The sequence below is a fragment of the Myotis yumanensis genome, unplaced genomic scaffold, assembly GCF_028538775.1.
Source record: "Myotis yumanensis isolate MYYU_CA2020_CCGP unplaced genomic scaffold, mMyoYum1.0.hap1 SCAF_4, whole genome shotgun sequence".
Taxonomy (NCBI): domain Eukaryota; kingdom Metazoa; phylum Chordata; class Mammalia; order Chiroptera; family Vespertilionidae; genus Myotis; species Myotis yumanensis.
The window spans coordinates 107,844,498-107,862,825 of record NW_027223755.1 but is presented as its reverse complement, the minus strand read 5'-3'; positions in this window follow the sequence as shown (position 1 = coordinate 107,862,825).

The window sequence follows — 18,328 nt, the reverse complement described above, 5'->3', positions numbered from 1 at the left end:
ACTGATTTCGATGTCATAGATTCCTGGATGTAACTTTCTGACATCCTGTAGACGGGTGGCAGAGAGAACTCAGGCTGCACAGATTCTGGGGAGAGGTGCCCCTTTTACTGGTTTAGGCGAGGAGGAAGGTTGAACTAAGTCACTGTAAGTAATAGGAATTGGTTAATTCCTAGCTATGACAGGGCCAATACTTACAGAGAACGTGTTATGAATGATACACTGTGCTATGGACTTGTGGTTTGCATTTGTTTCTCAGACAGCTCGTTAGGTACTCTAATTACCTCCATTCTGAAGCTGAGAAATCCGAGGTACCGAGAAGTTAGCAAAGTTGCTGCGGTCACACAGCTAATGATGGCTATGGTATTCATCTGGGTTTCCACTGTCTAGATACAAGGGAGTATTGGACTTCCCCGTCCTGTGTAGGTTGTGAGCCTGGTAACTTGCTTGGCCGATAAACTGTGACTGGATGTGATGTGTCTCTCTGGGGTGAAAGCTCTAAGGACCCTTTTCCCTGGGAAGGTGGCAGCCTTGTCAGCCTGGTGAAGGTGACACACATGACAAAGAACAGGGCCTCTCACTGATGCCCCGTGAATTCATGAAAGAAGCAGGAGAAAAACTTGTGTGAGCCTTAAAAAGCATGGATTTTTAAAATTATTGAAACATGACCTAGATAATTGAATGATTAGTAGAGTCATGATTAAAAATCCAGCTAATCTGGCTTTAAAGCCAGAACTTGAGCAGTTCTTTATTTCTCTGTAAGAACACTTGAGAAAGTAAGGACCCCTATAGTGACTGGGCAGCAACCAGGAGTTTGGGGATACAGCGTCGCTGTGATTTCCAGGGCATCTGGTCAACCTCTCAGCAGCACAGTCTTGGCTGTGAGCATAGACCTGAGCGGCAGCCTCCCCTGGTCTCTGCCCCAGGGTCGCACGATTGGGTCACAGAGCAATAGCGTCTCCAGCTCTGTTCTGGTTTTGCCTTCCCAGTGTCTGCTTACCTGAGGCATCCCCCGATTCACATCATCCAGGGCTTTTCCTGTCTACCCCTATTTGCTTCTGCTTCAGGTGGTGGCTTCTACAAACTGCCCGCTCATTGAACCTTGAATTTTAAACTCTCCACGATTGTCTGTTGGTTCACAGAATCCAGGGCCACTTTATTATTATTATTATTATTTGTTTGTTTTTTGTTTTTTTTTCATATTTTTTCCGGCTTTATTGAGATACAGACATATAATATTGTGTAAGTCAAGGTGTGACTTGATATACTTCATTATTGCACTATGATTCCCATGAAGTGCTAGCTAACACCCCCATTGTGTCATATGCTTTTTAAAAATTAATTTATTTATTGTTTAAGGTATTACAAATAGTAGTACATATGTCTCCTTTTTCCCCCCCATTGACCTCCCCCCGGCTTCCCCTACCATCCCCTGGCATAAGCCCTCACCCACCCCCGACCAGTCTCTTGCGTCTATTGGTTGTGCTTATATGCATGCATACAAATCCTTCAGTTGATCTCTTACCCACCCCCACCCCTCCCCTAACTTCCCCCTGTAGTTTGACAGTCTGTTCAATGCTTCTTTGCCTCTATCTACTTCTGTTCAACAGTTTATAATGTTCTTTATATTCCAGAAATGAGTGAGTTTATGTGGTATTTATTTTTCCAGTATGGTGTTTCCTCAAAAAATTAAAAATGGAACTACCATTTGACCCAGTAATACCACTTCTAGGAATATATCCCAAGAAAACAGAAACACCAATCCTGGGCCACTTTGAAGGCTGCTGACCATAGATTCCTAGGCCAGGTGGTCCGGTGGTTCCCCCGGTCCAGTAAGCTGCCAAGAAGACTGGTTACCCGCTGACAGACCTAGGGGACCTCTAACAAGCCCCTCGACACATTGTAGGAGGTCAAGTCACCACGCTGCACACCTTAAACTCACACAGGGCTGTTTGTCAATGACATCTCAGTCGAACTGGAGACAAATAGTAGTGAAAAACATAGGACCTTGAAAGCCAGTTTGCGTGCAGCGTTAGAAATAATGAGACTTTACATCATGTGGCAGAATAACCAGCAGGTGCTGGCTAGGCTCCTCCAGAAGCCTTCTGTCTCTGCTCCCCTTTCATACTCTACCTCCCTCGCTGGCCAACAGGTGGCTGGCCCTCTGTGGCCCCCCCCCACCCCGCCCCCGCCCTGCCTCTTCTTACAGTCAGGGACTCCGGGGCTCAGCCCTGTCAACGGCTCCATTGTTCTTCCCAAATCGCTCTTAAAACAAACCTGGTCTAGATGTTTTCTAAAATTAAAATTTAGTGGACAAATTCTGCGTAAATATCTTCTCCTGTAACAAAGAAAAAGAGTTGGGAAAATTCTAAAGTTCCTTTTGACCAAGAGTCTGAAGCACACGCTCAGCCTGTCACCCTCTTGTCCCTGGCGATGACCAGTAAGCAGCCTGTGACATTCATATGCATGCTTACCACATGTGTGTGCTCGACATGACCAGTATCACACTGCACGCATCATGTTGTAATTTGCTTCCTTTTACCCAGCAGTAAGTCTTTGCAGCATCCACATAATGATATTTCATAGATCTATTTGGTTTATTTCTTTAAACCATAGCTTCTTTTCCATGGCGTAACTACATCACAGTTTACTTAGCCAACTTCCCATCAATGCACATATAGACTGGTTCTTTTATTAAAGTTAAAAACTGTGTCGTGATGAACGTTCTTATATATGCTTTCGTGTGTAAATGTGAGTGATTCTCAAGATCTGACACTAAGCAATGGAATTCCTGGGTAGTTTAGATCCGCACCTTAATGTCAGTAGCTGTTAGCAAATCTGAGCTCCCTTTCACTCTGACTTCAGTATCTGACTCTCGGCCTGGTTACCTGGACCTGAAGTAGCACCAGTCCAAGCACCAGTTCAAGCAGCAGCACACCGACCCTGACTCCGGGTGCTGCACTAAGGTGTTTCCTCCTCTTGGAGACCCCACGCCATCGCCCGAGGGAAGACATTATGGTCACATCACAGATGAAAAATTCTAGGTTCAAAGAGGTTGAGGTAGTCCCCCAAATACCCCCAACTACTAGTGGCAGGCTCCGGGTTTGAACCTGGGCTGTCTGATGACAAGGCCACATGCTTAGTGATGCATTTGCCTCTTGGAACCCCCTGTGGCTTTGGGTCTCCCCTGGGAGATCTCTTTCAAGTGTCCAGTCTGTAGGCGTGAGGCAAGGGTCTCACCTGTGAGCAGTGTTTGCCCCCCCCCCCCACCGTGGTCAGTGACAGGTGCATCGTGAGAGTAGAGAGAAGAGCGTGGGGCTCGCTCCTTCAAAGGCAGTGCGTGTAGCCAGCAGCCACCTCATCTCTGCCGCAGCTGCACCATCGAGACATGAAATGCTTAACTTTATGTCTCAATGTGACTGGGAGGAGGGTTACCCATACGCAGGGTTGAATGTGATTTCTGGGCGCATCTGTGAGGTTATTTCCAGGAGAGATTAGCCAGCTCCCTCCCCAGTGTGGGTGGCATCACCCATCCACCGAGGGCCTGGGGAGAACAAAAAGGCCAACAGAGGGCACATTCTCTGTCTGCCTAGCGCCTCAGCCTGCCCTGCTCTCAGTTCCCTCAGGCTGGCCCTGCACGCCTGGTTCTCAGTCTACAACAAACCACTGGCTTCGCTGTATCCCCATCTTGTAGATGGCAGGTCGTGGGACTTCTGAGCCTCCATAATCACACGAGCCCATTCCTCCTTAGATAGAGATGGAGCAGGGGTGGGGAACATATAAAGCCCTCAAACTCACTGGTCTGCCCTCAAGGCATTAGGGGCGAGTTAATTAAATGTGTGACCACATATAGCAGGCGCCTTTCTAAGTTGATAATTCTGTATGGCCCTCGAATGATGTTATAAATATCCAAATGGCCCTTGGCAGAAAAAAGGGTCCTCACTCCTGAGATAGAAAGAAATAGAGATAGAGATAGAGATAGAGATAGAGAGATAGAGACAGAGTTAGAGATAGAGATAGAGTTAGAGATAGAGATAGAGATAGAGATAGAGATAGAGATAGAGATAAAGATAGAGATAGGGAGAGATATAGGGATATAGAGATAGAGGGAGAGGGAGATGGAGAGAGAGAGAGAAGGAGATAAAGATAGAGAGAGATACAGAGATAGAGGGGGGAGGAGAGAGAGAGACTGAGAGAGAGAATTGAGATTGTGAGTGTCCAGCCCAGAAATAAGTTCAAAGTGAGACCCCTAGAGAGTCTCTGGGACACATGTCTGAGGACCTTGCCTCATATGATTAAGGCACATCCGAACGCACGCCACACCCATGCCCGAGCTCTAACCGCTGCATCACCTGGGCCTCTGAGTGGCCACTGATGCTTCCCAGGGTAAGCCCTGAGCAGGGAAACCAGGTATGTGTCCCCTGACCATGCCTCCCACTGCTCCTGCAGCCCCGCCCCGTGCCCTGCTCTGCCTGCCAGACCTTTGTTCACGCTGCCCCCTGTGGGCAGTGCCTGTCACTGCGCATCTTCACAGATGGACCAGCTCAAGTGTCAAATGTCCCACAGTGTCCCCAGGCTCCACCAGCCCAGACTTGTCTCTGTCCTCCGAGCTCTCGCAGTGTCGTCATCCCGCCCAGATCTCTCTGTGCCTCTCAGTTACACTTGCTCCAGTTTTAGGGCTCAAGTTGGCACAGGAGTTAAACTTGGGAACTTTCCCTCTGCCGGGTAGTGTGGTCTAACCTCGTGGCTGTTCATCACATTATTCCCAAGGAATTTAAAATATTTTTTACTTAAAAAAACTTGTATCAGCGCCCCCCCCCCCCCAGTTATTTAATCTCCCTAACCTTCAATTGTAAAATATGGTGATGAAAGCAACCGCAGAGGTTCTGTGGGGACTGAGTGTAAATGAAGCATTTGGCACCGTGCCTGAGGTGGTAAGTGGTGGTATCTTTATCTCCAGCATTATTTATTAATATGAATTGCCATTTATTATTTTCTCTTCTGTTTTCATGATACAAATCTCTTTGGGATGCCAAATGCTCTTTTTTTTTTCTTTTTTTTCTTTTTTTTTTTTTTTTTGCTACAAGGCCTTGGGCAAGTTACTTAACTGTTCTGTGACTCGGTTTTCTCACTGACTGTCACTTACCCATGAGTTCATCACATAGCCACTGCATGCCCACTCTGTGCCCAGGCCAGGGTCTAACGCTGGAGAAAGAAAGATGAACAAAATGATAAGTTATTATGTTCTCATGCAACTTGCATTTAAATTGAGGAAATGGGTATAAGTAAAAATGCCACACAGTAAATTGTGAAGTTAGTCCTGTGATGAGTACTTGAAATAGAGGTATATGGTGTGCAATAGGGGGATTTGGCCTAAACAAGGAAGTCTTCCGGGATTAGTAAGTTCTGCAGTATTAGTAAGAGTTAAGTAGAGGAAAGAAGGAAATAAACTCATTGAGAGCACTGTGGAAAGCATGTGCAAAGGTCCTGGGGTGGCAAGAGGCATGTTGACTACGGAGACTGCTGAGGCTGCAGAACAAGATTGAGAGAGGAAGCAGATGAAGCTCTGAGATGAACAGGAGAGATCGTTTCACATTTTGACGTTCCTCCAGGAAGTGTTCCTGAACTGGTAAAATGAAAACAAGAGGTCTTTGTGCCCTAGCCAGCTTGGCTCAGTGTACACAGCATTGGCTTGAGGATTGAAGGATTCTGGGTTTGATTCTGGTCAAGGACACATACCTTGGTTGCAAGCCTATCCCCAGCCCTGGTCCAGGCACGTGCAGGAGGCAACCAATTGATGTGTCTTTCTCACATCGATGTTTCTCTCTCTATCTCTCCCCATTGTCTCTAAAATCAATGGGAAAATATCCTTGGGTGAGGATTAACTAAAAAAAAATTAAAAGTGTTCATTTAAAAAAAGGAGGTCTTGCCCTAGCTGGTTTGGCTCAGTGGATAGAGTGTCGGCCTGCAGACTGAAAGGTCCAAGTTCGATTCAGGTCAAGGGCACATGCCCAGGTTTCGGGCTCTATCCGCAGTAGGGGGCCTGCAGGAGGCGGCCGATCAATGATGCTTTCTTACCATTGATGTTTCTCTCTCTTCCTCTCCCTTCCTCTCTGAAATCAATTATATATAAAAATAGGTCTTTGAATCTTCCTTAGGGCCAAGGGAAGTGTCCAACCACTTTCCATCTATGGGCTTGAGAAAAATACTTCTGTGAGTTCCTATATGATGAAAACTATGTTGCTCCTGGCTTAATCTTGTAGTAGACGCTACCAAGTATCTGCCTCTCCCTCCATCACATAGTTTCATTTCCATATTAGTGTGAACATTTATTTGTATTTGTTCACAATTAAAGGTCATGAATTTGGATTCTACCTGCTCAATGATCTGTGATACTAAAAGAGAAGTTGAGTTCATGTTCAGAAGCATATACGAAGTTCTTAAGCCACGTTAGAAGTAGTCAATTAGATTCAAACAATTACTGGGATAATTATAAATCATTCCTACCTATTCATTAAAGCAGGTCCAAGATGCTATTTAGAAGCAATAGAGCTGCATTTCTTTGCAAACAGTCTGTAACTCAGGGTGCTGCTAATTCAAATGAGCCTCCCCCTCAATCAAGCAGATTACTGAAGTGTGTTGGCTGGCTCTTTTTAAAATTGAATGGAACATCTCTTTTTCTGATTATATAAGCACACCCACAATGTAATAAATTTAAAAAATTCAGAACAGGATAAGGAAAAATCATCCATTATATCTCTATAATCACTGAAAGCACATCCATTCATTTCTTCCAATCTTTCCTTAAAAACCACTTGATAAATGAGTGGGTGAGTGAAGGTGTGGATGGATGAACAGGTGGTGGTCGAATTGATGATTAATAGATATGCAGGCTGATTTTCCAAAAACAGGGATCATAATGTGTCAGAGATTGTTAATTCTCACCCAATAGCCATATGTTCCTCTGTTTTTCTCCACCTGTGTTAAAGGTCATTGGGACATGAAGCTGGGGTCAAAAGCTTGGGGTGAAAGTGATGGTCACCATTTCCATTCCTGGCATCAAAACTCCTTGCACAATTAGCCACACCCGGTCTTCACCTTGTTTGTCTCATGGTGGAAGCATCCTGAGTTCCTGGGACTCAAAGAAGAGACACAGAGGAGAGACGATGGCCTGCATCTGATTGTGGTAAGAGCAAGCAGTAAATCCTCCCTGCGATTGAGACCCGAGGATCTATCTATCAGAACAGCATGCCTCAGCCTATCCTGACTAACACCCTATACTGACTCATGGTCTACTTTCAGTCATTTCACATGGCACCATATGCCATTTCCTATGTCAACACATAGTCCTCAAAGTTGTAATGTTAGTGCTTGTGCATCATTCATCATGTGGCTGCACTGCAATTTTTTTACCTTTCCCCTGTCTGTGGGTTTTTTTCTTTAATTAAGATAAATTCCTAAAAGATAATTTCAAAAATTGCAACATTTTTGAAAGTTCTCAATTTATTTCTACAGTGCCTTCCAGAACGTTACACCAGTTTTTCATGCCCAATAGTCTATAGCAGGGGTCCTCAAACTTTTTAAACAGGGGGCCAGTTCACTGTCCCTCAGACCGTTGGAGGGCCGGACTATAGTTTAAAAAAAACTATGAACAAATTCCTATGCACACTGCACATATCTTATTTTGAAGTAAAAAAACAAAACGGGAACAAATACAATATTTGTATTTGCATGTGGCCCGTGGGCCGTAGTTTGAGGACCCCTGGTCTACAGCCATGGCATTTCTAACCATAATGGACATTAATATTTAAATAATCGTTGCCAACTTAATAGGTGACTATGGTATTTCCTTTTAATTAAATCTTTATTACTAATGAGGCTAAAGCATCAAATGTTGGCCATGGACTTTGGTTTCCTTTGTGAATTGCTATTTCTTCTGCCTGAAATCACCTGTCTCCATCCCATCTTTATCTAGCTAACGCTCACGGGCCATTGAAGGTTCAGTTTAGAATAATGTCTTCCCAGAGATGGTCTCAGGCTCATTGAGGAAAACCTGTCCTTTGTGTCTTGTCACAGCGCCTATAGCTCCTGTATTACAGCATTAATCATGCTTTCTGTAAATATTTGTTAGAATATCTGTCTTCACAGGGCCACAAAGGCACTTTCTAAGTTGTTCTCGGTCCCATAAAGATCTAGGCTGGTGCCTGGTCAAGTCAGATAGGAAATAAAGGCTTGCTTAAAGAATGAATTAACTGATAAAGGTAATAGTGATAATGATGGTGTTGGTGATAATTCCCTATGCAAAGGATGCAATAACAATTATTGACTAAAGGTGATTGTTACAGAGATGGGGGGTGGACACAGCCACAGAAGGGATTGTTGTATGGATGAAGCATTTATATTAGTCATAAAAGTGTGGGGCTGGTTTTAATTTAATGATGGTCACGCTCGTGTTGATGCTACAGCTGATGGGTGACAGTGGTGGAGCTGAGGAATTGGACTGATGTGTTCATGTGATTCTGTTTGCCAAACGCAGAGAAATTTTATTGGGAAAATCTAAATTAGACAGGAACAATTTAGCTCAATGAAGATTGTTGGCAACATGAGGATAACCTTGGCCATGCGGATATGAGCATGTATAAGCCTGGACTTGCCTCAGGTAGTGAGGTTTGATAAGCTCCGAATTCGGGGAAACCAGGCTGGGGCACTCAGGGATTTTCTTCGGGAGGTTTGCCTCTGGCATTCAAAGCAATTGTTCATTTCTTCAACATATCCTTGTCTCTCTTTAGGTATCAGGCCTGAATGAGACCTCAGCTTGAAAATAAAGCCCTTGAAGAACGGGGACAGACTACCTGATCATGGAGGACAAGAGGACAAGACTAGAAGTGGCAGGTCCATGTTAATGAACAGTTTAAAGTTTCTGATGTTAAAACTAGTGAAGTTCATCGATAATGGGAGAAGATGGGCCATTGTCAAATGTTACCTTAAGGGTTTAGAATTTTAAGTCAAGGTTGATGAGAAAGTGAATGCTGATGTTTCAATGGAACAGAAGACAGAATTTGTGAAAGAATGGAGTATATTATGCTAAATCACTACTGTGTAGCTACTATTACAGGTAAACTCTCAAGTCTCAGTAGTTCACCATAATAACAGTTTATATCTTACTCTCAAAGGAGCCAGTTTAATCAGTGGGGACTCTGCTCCATCCAGTAACTCAGGGACCCAGCCTTTCTCCCTTGTGCCATGCTACCACTCTAACATGTGGCTTCCTAGATCACGATGGCTTGAGAAGAAGCTGGGTGGCACATCAGCTCCTTAATGTTTCCACTCATAAGTGACACCTCATTCTTCTGCTTACCCTTCCTTCCTGGGACCTAGTCATGGGGTCCTGCCTGATTGCCAGGAGCAGAAATCATTCTGAGTTTCCAAGGAAGAAGAGCAGAACCAGACATAGGTGAGCACTAGAAGTCTTACCCATGAGAACTGTCCACGTGAAGTCTGGAACAGAGAAAGCCAAGAATTAAAGTCTCATGTGACTCCCAGACCATAGGAGTGGTTGGGCCAAAACTAAGTGCATCTTTCCTTATCCAAAAGCACTGACTGTCCTGTAATGTATTCAAACAAGATGACCTATGAAGACCTTCCTTCCGGTGAGGGGCTACAGTTCAAGAAAAAGGTTGTTATCAGGTCAGTAATATGAGTCTTCACTTTAACCACTGTCACCTGTGGAAGAACACACCAATCCTCCCAAACCCAAACCCTTCCCAATGCAATCAGTCATGACCAATCAATTAGAATTATCAGCTGAAATTGTTTGTTTTCTTTATTTTGGTTGTCAAAAATGATGGAGAGAATTTCTGCTTCTTGCTATGACAGAGTAACTGGTAGAAAACTTACCCATTCAACCAACTGTGAAACTACACAATGTAAATGAGGCAACATTTTCAGCTACAATCCCTGAAAAGAAAAATTCACAAGGTGAGTGCCACAACCTCCTGATTGCCCAGCTCTCAGTCATGGGTAATTCCCTGACTGAACAGATGCACTGTAGTCCAAGCAGAGCCCTTCAGTGGTGCTGCAACAAGAAGCAGAGAAAGCCTCCGAGTCAGCTGGGGCAGCTGGAATCTGTGACACATAAATCAGGGAGCTAGGAGAGGGGAGTGCCCAGGAGCCTATGAGAAGGCCCCCAGGAGTTCTCAGCTAAATGCTGGGCTGCACATATGCAGGGTGACACAATGTGAGGCTTTCAAGGAAGCGCCTACTAAAAGGATGGGAGTGAAACAGGGAAACAAGAGGTCAAAACGTGCCCTAGCTGTTTTGGCTCAGTGGATAGAGTGTTGGCCTGTGAACTGAAGGTCCCAGGTTCGATTCCCATCAAGGGCACATGCCCGGTTTGTGGGCTCGATCCCCAGTGGGGGACTTGCAGGAGGCAGCTGATCCATGATTGTCTCTCATCATGATGGATGTTTCTATCTCTCTCTCCCTCTTCCTTCCTCTCTGAGATCAATAAAAATATATTTTAAAAAAGAGGTCAAAACGTTAAGGGATGTTAGATTCCAGCCTGGTCAGAATAAAGACTTTATTTAGCAACTTGTTACTTACCCCTGTCCCAGCCCTTTAGAAAGAGACATCAGAAAGGCCAACGCTTAGAGTATTAGTATCACCCTAGAGTGAGGTCTTCTCTCCGCCTGCCATAACAAGCCCTCTAATGATGCGTTAACGGGACTGCAGGGGACACAGAGTCTGGTGGCTTTGATCTTACATGTTCCAGGGGCCTGGGCAACCTTGGGAATTCCACAAATCTGCTCTAACAAAGCAAAACTAAGCCTACACGTTTCAAGGCAGTAGGTCAGTAATTGGATTACCTAGCAATAAAAAAGCACCTGTCTTTAGAGGAATAAAATAGAACCCCAGTATCTATAGTCATTTACAATTTTCAGTCCAAAACTGCTAGACATTGAAAGAAGAAAAAAGAAAAAACATTGAGGAAAATGAACAAAGTCCTAGGGACTGTGAAACAATACATTAAGCACACATAATTAGAGCCCCAGAAGTCGAAGAGAGTGAGAATAATACAAAAAAATGCAGATGAAGAAATAATGTCAGAAATTTTCCCAAATTTATTAAAAACATCGACTTATAGATCCAAGAACTCTGGCAAAACTAAGCAGAATGAATGCAAAGAAAATCACACCTAAGCATGTCATAATTAAACTGCTGAAATCCAAGAATAACAAGAAAAAAAAAGCATAGCCAGAAAAAAGTCATAGTTATAGACTTAAATGTAAGAGTTAAAAATAACATTTCAGAAGAAAACATAGGAGAATATCTTCAAGTCCTTGAGCTAGACAAAGATTTCTTACATGTGGCAACAAAATTATGGTCTATAACAGAAAAATAAAATTGACTTCACCAGAATTAAAAACATGGATTTCAAAAGCAAACCATAAATCAATATTCCTCATGGACACGAAAATCCTGAACTAATATTAGCAAAATGGACTCATAGCTACTATATGAAAAGGGAAATATATAATGCCTGTATTGGTCAAGGTTCTCTGGAGAAACACACACACGCACACACACACACACACACACACACACACACGGGGGTGGGGGGGTGGAGAGAGAGAGAAGAGAGAGACTTATTTTATGAGGTATTGGCTCAAACAATTATGGAGGATGAGGATCCCATGATCTGCTCTCTGCAACTGAAGCCCCAGAGAAACCTGAAGGCCTGAGACCCATGGGGCCAGTGGTGTAAAGCCCTAATTCAAGTCCAGAGGCCTGAGAACCAGCAGCACCAATGTCCATCGGCAGGAGCAGGTGGACGTGCAGCGTAAGCGTGAGAGCAGATTCCTCCTTCCTACTGCTTTGGTTCGATTGAGACCCTCAGTGGATTGGGTGGTGCCCTCTAACAATGGGGAAGGTGGCCCTTCCTTACTCAATCTACTGATTCAAATGCTAATCTCCTCTGGAAACACCCTCACAGACACACCCAGGTATGATGTTTTATCACTGATATGGGCACCCCTTAGCCTAGTCACATTGATTTGACACATAAAATTAACCATTCAATGAATAAGTACAGTTTATCCAAAGAATACAATGTTGGTTCAACATCCCAAACCAATCAATGTATTAGCAGATTAAAAAACAAACAAACAAAAATCATATGATTATCACAATAGTTGAAAAAAACCAAAAAGTATTTGAAAAAATTTGACAATCATCGTGATAAAAACCTTCAGCAAGTTAGAAATGAAGGGTACTTTCTTAGCCTTATAAAGGGCATGTACAAAAACAAAACACATAAGCAAATGGCATTATATTTAATGGTGAATAAACAAATGTTTTCCATTTTAATATCAGAAACAGAGTTTGTTTATTGTACCACTTGTATCCAAATTATAAAGAAGTCCTATCTAGTGTAATAAGCAAGGAAAATAAATTAAATCATGCAGTTGCAAATATTTTTCTGTATCCAAAATTTTATGATTGTCTACATAGAAAATCTTAAAGAAGCTACATAAAAGTTAATAGAACTATTAAATGAGTTTAGCAAGATTATAGGACCACTAGGTCAAGAGAAAATCCTACTGTATTTATATATACCAGAAATGAACAATTGGAAAATAAAATTTAATAATGGTTCCATTTATAATAACAAGAAAAAAATGAAATAATTGGAATTCTGATGAAATATGTGCAATACCTATGTCCTGAAAGAAATCAAAGTAGATTTAAATAAATGGAGAGAAATTCCATGTCCATAGACTGGAAGGCATAATATGGTTAAGAGGTCAATTCTACCAAAGCTGTGATTCAATGCAATTCAAATCTAATCCCCAGAAGTATTTTTTGTAAAAAAAAAAAAATCAGCAAGTTGAATCTAAGATTTATGTCATTTTTGGTAAAAAATCAAAATAAACAACAAAAAAAACCAACAAAGAATAATCTGAACATTTTCAAGAACACTGAACGAAGTTAAAGAACCTACATTTCTGAATTTAAAAATAATTAATTAAAACATACAATAATAAAGACAAGGTGGAAGTAATGAAACCACTGGATCAGAGAAAACCAATGGGATAGAGCAGAGCACAGAAGTAGATCCACACATATTTGATCAATTGATTTTTAAAAATGCTTCAAAAGCAATTCAGTGAAACATGATAGTTTTTTCCAAAGAATGGTCCTGAAACACCATATGCAAAAAAGCTGACCCTTGACCCCATATTTCAGGCCACATGAAAATGAACTCAAATGGATTTTAGACTTATATATACATTTTAAAACTATAATCTTTTAAAGGGTGAAACTTTTTGCATTCTTGCTTATAAATGCCACCAAAAACTCAAATCATAAAACTCAAGTCAAATTGGTAAATTTGAATTCAACATAATTTAACTTTTGTCCCTCAAAATATATTATTATAAATGTGAAAAGGCAATTCACAGACTGGTAGAAAATATTTATAAACCATAGAGCCACCAAGGTGCTTCTGTCTAAAAAATATGAAGAATTCTGACAACTCAATAGTAAGAAAGCAGATACCCCAATTTAAAAAGCAGACAGGGTGACAGGTTTGAGCAGACATTTCACACTAAGAGATATATAGATGGAATATAGGCACATGAAAAGATACGCATTAGCCATTAGGAAAATTCAAATTAAAACCATCATGAAACAATATCACACACCTACTGAAATGCCTAAAATAAAAAAGACCGGTCATGCCAAACTGGGAAAGAGAGGGAGCACCTAGACCTCTTCATATATTGCTGGCAGGATTGTCAAATTTTGTAACCCCTTTGAAAAACAATATGGCAGCTTCTTAAAAAATTAATGGTACCTCTACCATGTGGCTCAGCTATTCCACTCCTAGCTATTTACTCAAGAAAATTGAAAGCATATGTCCATGCAACTACCTGTGAAGGAAAGTTTATAGCAGCGTTATCTGTGACAGCCGAAGACTGGAAATAGCTCAAATGCCCACCAACAGGTTAATTAATAACCAAGTTGTGGTGCACGCACACAATGACATACTACTCAGCAAAAACAAGTAACACAACAGCAAGACAGGTAGAAACACAGATGACTGTCAAAAGCACTGCCCTGAGTGAAAAAGCCAGATGAAAGAGTACAGGCCCTATGATTTCACGTAGACAGAGTTCTCCAGAGTGCGAACCGGTCTCTACGGACAGAGAGCAGCCCGGTGGTTGCCCGAGGGCATGCTGGGAGGAGACCGATGAAGGGTGTGGTGCTATTATAAGCCTCAAAACACACCACTTTGGAAAGAAGGTTTGGAGGCTTCTTATAAAGTTAAACATTCACTTCCTATATGACCAAGGAATTCAAAGAGAAATCAAATTATATGTTCACAAAAATCCTTGTATGTCAGTATTGTATAGCGGCATTTGTCACAATAACCAAAAACTGGAAGCAAGCAAGTGCCCATCAGCAACAGAATGCATTGAAAACTGCGAGGTATTTGTACATCGAATACTCCCCGGCAAGGTAAACGAGCAAGTCACGGATACACACAGTGATATGGATGCAGCTCAAAAACATACGGAGCAAAGTCAGATACAAGGCATCTGACTTCATTTCCTTGAAGATTAGGCAAAGCTAATCTATAACAAGAGAGATCAGATCAGTGATTTACGACAAAGGCTCATCAGCCTGCTATCTGTGGTGGCGGAAATATTCCATATCTCTTCTGGGATGCTGGTTACATATGTATGTCTACATACTTGCCAAACTCACAGAACTCCACATTAAAATGTGTGCCTCTCACCGGGAGTTTATTACGTCTCAGTGAAGTTGATTGGGAAACGGAGAAAGCGTGGGGAGTTGGGGAAGAAAAGTGAAAGGGAACAGGTCCCCGAGGCCTGTGAATCTCTGTCTCCCCAGCCACTTCATTAGAAACAGCAGGTGGCTCTTGCCAAATTGAGTTTATTTTTAGGCAAAGGGCTCATTGGTATACCCTCGGGGGCTATTTTCTAGCACGGAGCATTTCCTTTTGCGTTTTCTTCACAGCAAAGAAAACAACATGGTTGGAAAGGAGCTTGGTTGCATAAGAATGTAGAGTGCTTTGTCCTTCCTGCAATGCATTTGGAAACAAAAATTTAACCTTTTCCCTCATTGCGATGAATAACACACGGTTGCAGGTGGCCTCTGTGGTTATGGGGACCAGAGGAGGGGTGTGGGTTGGGTATGGGGCACCTGCTTGGTGTCTCCACACGGCCCCCGGGGACCCTTGTGACCCAGGCAGGCCACCTGATCGCTCTGAGTCTTAATCTCTTTTTCTACAAAAAAAGGATGAATGGGCTTCTATTGGACTGGACAGTTTATTGCAAGACTCAAATAAAACAATGTCTGTGGATGCATTTTTTAATTAAAGCACAGAAAAATAATATCTAACTATGAATATTATTAAATACTTAATTTTAGAGACGCAAAGGATTATGTTGGCCAAAATTACATAGGCTGGGAGGAGGAGGGGACCCAGACCTCAAGGTGGCTATCCTACGTCACTTGAAGTTGTAATGAAAAATGGGCAAAGTAAGGGCTTTCAAAACAGATCTTAGTTTGTACTCCCCCAAAGTGAAAATATATGAACTGTTTACTCTTGGGCAAATGACTTACGCCCTCTGAGCCTATGTGTTTCTACCTGTATGGTTTTAATGACTATAGAGAGGCTTTATAAGAATACATTGAAATAACTTGAGTGAAAACATACAATTCAGTGCCTGATAGCTAGTTAATTTGCTAAATCAAATTTGGGCTAGAAATAATAAGAAGAACGTGGAGAATTTCCTCTCAGATGTAATTATTGGCACTTCAAGAGCAGTCCATGAAATCATGGGGATAGAGTGACACAACAGATGGGGTCCTAAGAATAATAGTGGTGATGACGATGGTCGTAGCAATCATTGCAAACATGCGTTGAGCATGTACTCTGGTGCCAGACGCTGCCATATTTGCTTTCCTGTGTATCTCGCTCAGTCTTCTCGGTAACCCACAGGCAGGCATGGGAATTTATCCTTATCCTGCAGGTGAAAGCTGCTGCTCAGAGGCCAAATCTCACCTAAACTCACCCCGGTAAGAGGTGCTGAGCATTCAGTTTGTGCCAGACGCCAGTCTTGATGCACTTTGCCACATGCCGCTGAAAAGATGACGGTTGCTGCACTCGCACCACAGGCACTCCATGACAATAACTTCCTGCTGGTGAAGCCTGGAACACGAGGTCGTGCTAGCTGTCTCCGGGAGAAGTTGTTCTCCAGGTCTTGGGGCTTTTGTCACAGCCAAACATGTGCGCCTCTCCAATCACACCTGCACCAGCTGCTCACTTGGCGACACGCAGTTTGTAGGTTCCAGAGCAGGTGGCTGTTTATCCACACACATCCCCACTGTCTAGGTGCGCCTTCTGTTTCTGAGGACTTCTGCAATGGGCCCTTAAAAAAAAAAAAAAAAAAAAAAAAAAGAATGCCGTACCAAGCAGAAAGCTCTCCCGCCCGCACAGAGAGGCCTCGCCAGCTCACCTTGTCCTGGATGGGCCTCCATGTGTGAGGAGGACAGTGGGGCCAGGGCTGGCAAGGTGGGAAGAGGCTGCCGTCCACCCACGTAGGACACTGGATATAAAGACCCGGGTGAACATGATGATGACCATGTACTCTATGCCTTGCACCTGTTAGAGGTTTTCACTTTATTTCCATATGGTGCATGAATCCATCGCCTCATGCTGCACACTGGTCAGAATCTAGTTTATGCTGTAGCCGTCCCCTCAGCCTGCGCTGGCAGCAGCCTCACTCAACGACAGCCCGTGTGCCATCAAGCTGTGTCCAGTTATGTCCGTGTGGAGTCTGCCCGAGTGCTCACTGTCAGGGAAGCAGGAGCTGAGAAGGAGCACGCAGGCCTTGGGATGTCTCGGGGTGGGGGGGGGGGGGGCGGGGGGAGTGGCTCCCCTCCTCCCACAGCCCTGCGGCCAGAATCAGTCACATGGCCCTGCCTGACTGGGAATGGCGGGGTGTGGGGGGGGGGGGGGGTGGGAGCACTGATACTTGGCAGTAAATGTTTCTGACACAGTGGGTGTTAGGTCCCCATCTGACAGAGGAAGAACCTACGGGTCGGGTCACAGCAGTTATTTGACTTATCCACAGCCACACAGGTCTTAGCAGCAAAATCGGGTGTCAACATATGTCTTCCAAATTCTAGACAGTGGGAGCTGTGGGGCTGCAGCTATGACACCCACGTGCCTGAGAGCATTCAGCACGCGGAGGGAGGGAGGGAGGACAGCGAACTCTGCCTCCTCCCTGGTCCCTCCCAGCAGCCCTCCTGGAGGCCTCTCCTACCCTTTCCCTCTACTTGTCTTCTCTTCAATTGCAGGGCTGTGTGTGTGAGGAATAACATCCCTCGTTCGTCCACAGCGCCTTTACTCACTACATGTCCAGCACTGTTCCCGTCAAGGAGGGTACAGCGGTGAGGAAGGTGGACAAGACCTGCTACTCAATAGCGTAAGAGAATTTAAACAAGATCTGATGAGGATCAGCTGCCAAAGAAACAAATAGAGCGATGTGATTCTGTAACGGGAGTCATTCACCTCGCGGTAAGTCATGCTCTCATTTGATCCAAGTGCTTTATAAAGGGCCCCTTACATGCGGGGAGATGTTTCCTGAATTCCGAATACTCCCATGACTACCAGCTCCGCGATGTTCACCAGGGAGGCACCGGGCCCTGCTAAGTTGAGCTCACTGTGGTCTGATGAGTCTGTTATTCAGAGGGGAGCAGCTCCAAGTGCAGTGTCGTTGGTAACGTCTTGCAGGGCTGCGATGCCGAAGGTTTAATATTTCTCAATTTGTACAAGCTTTTAATTTCAGCATTTAATCTCCTCCGTGGTATTATGCCATCCTGCTGAAGGGACCCCGAAGAAGGAAGACCTCCAGCAAGCCTCTCGCTAGCCAGTGGTTGGCAAACTGTGGCTCACGAGCCACATCTGGCTCTTTGGCCCCTTGAGTGTGGCTCTTCCTAAGCCTTAGGAGTACCCTAATTAAGTTAATAACAATGTACCTACCTATATAGTTTAAGTTTAAAAAATTTGGCTCCCAAAAGAAATTTCAATCGTTGTAGTGTTGATATTTGGCTCTGTTGACTAATGAGTTTGCCGACCACTGCGCTAGATCACAGGTGACCTCACACTCTGAAGGGCAGTGTGGAGTCAGCGCGAATCCAGTTTTCATACGTGAAGCAGAAATGTGTCCTTACTTCAGCCACATACCTTCTGCTCGGGTTAAGCTGGGCAACAGTTTGCAACAGAGACGGTTTTGTC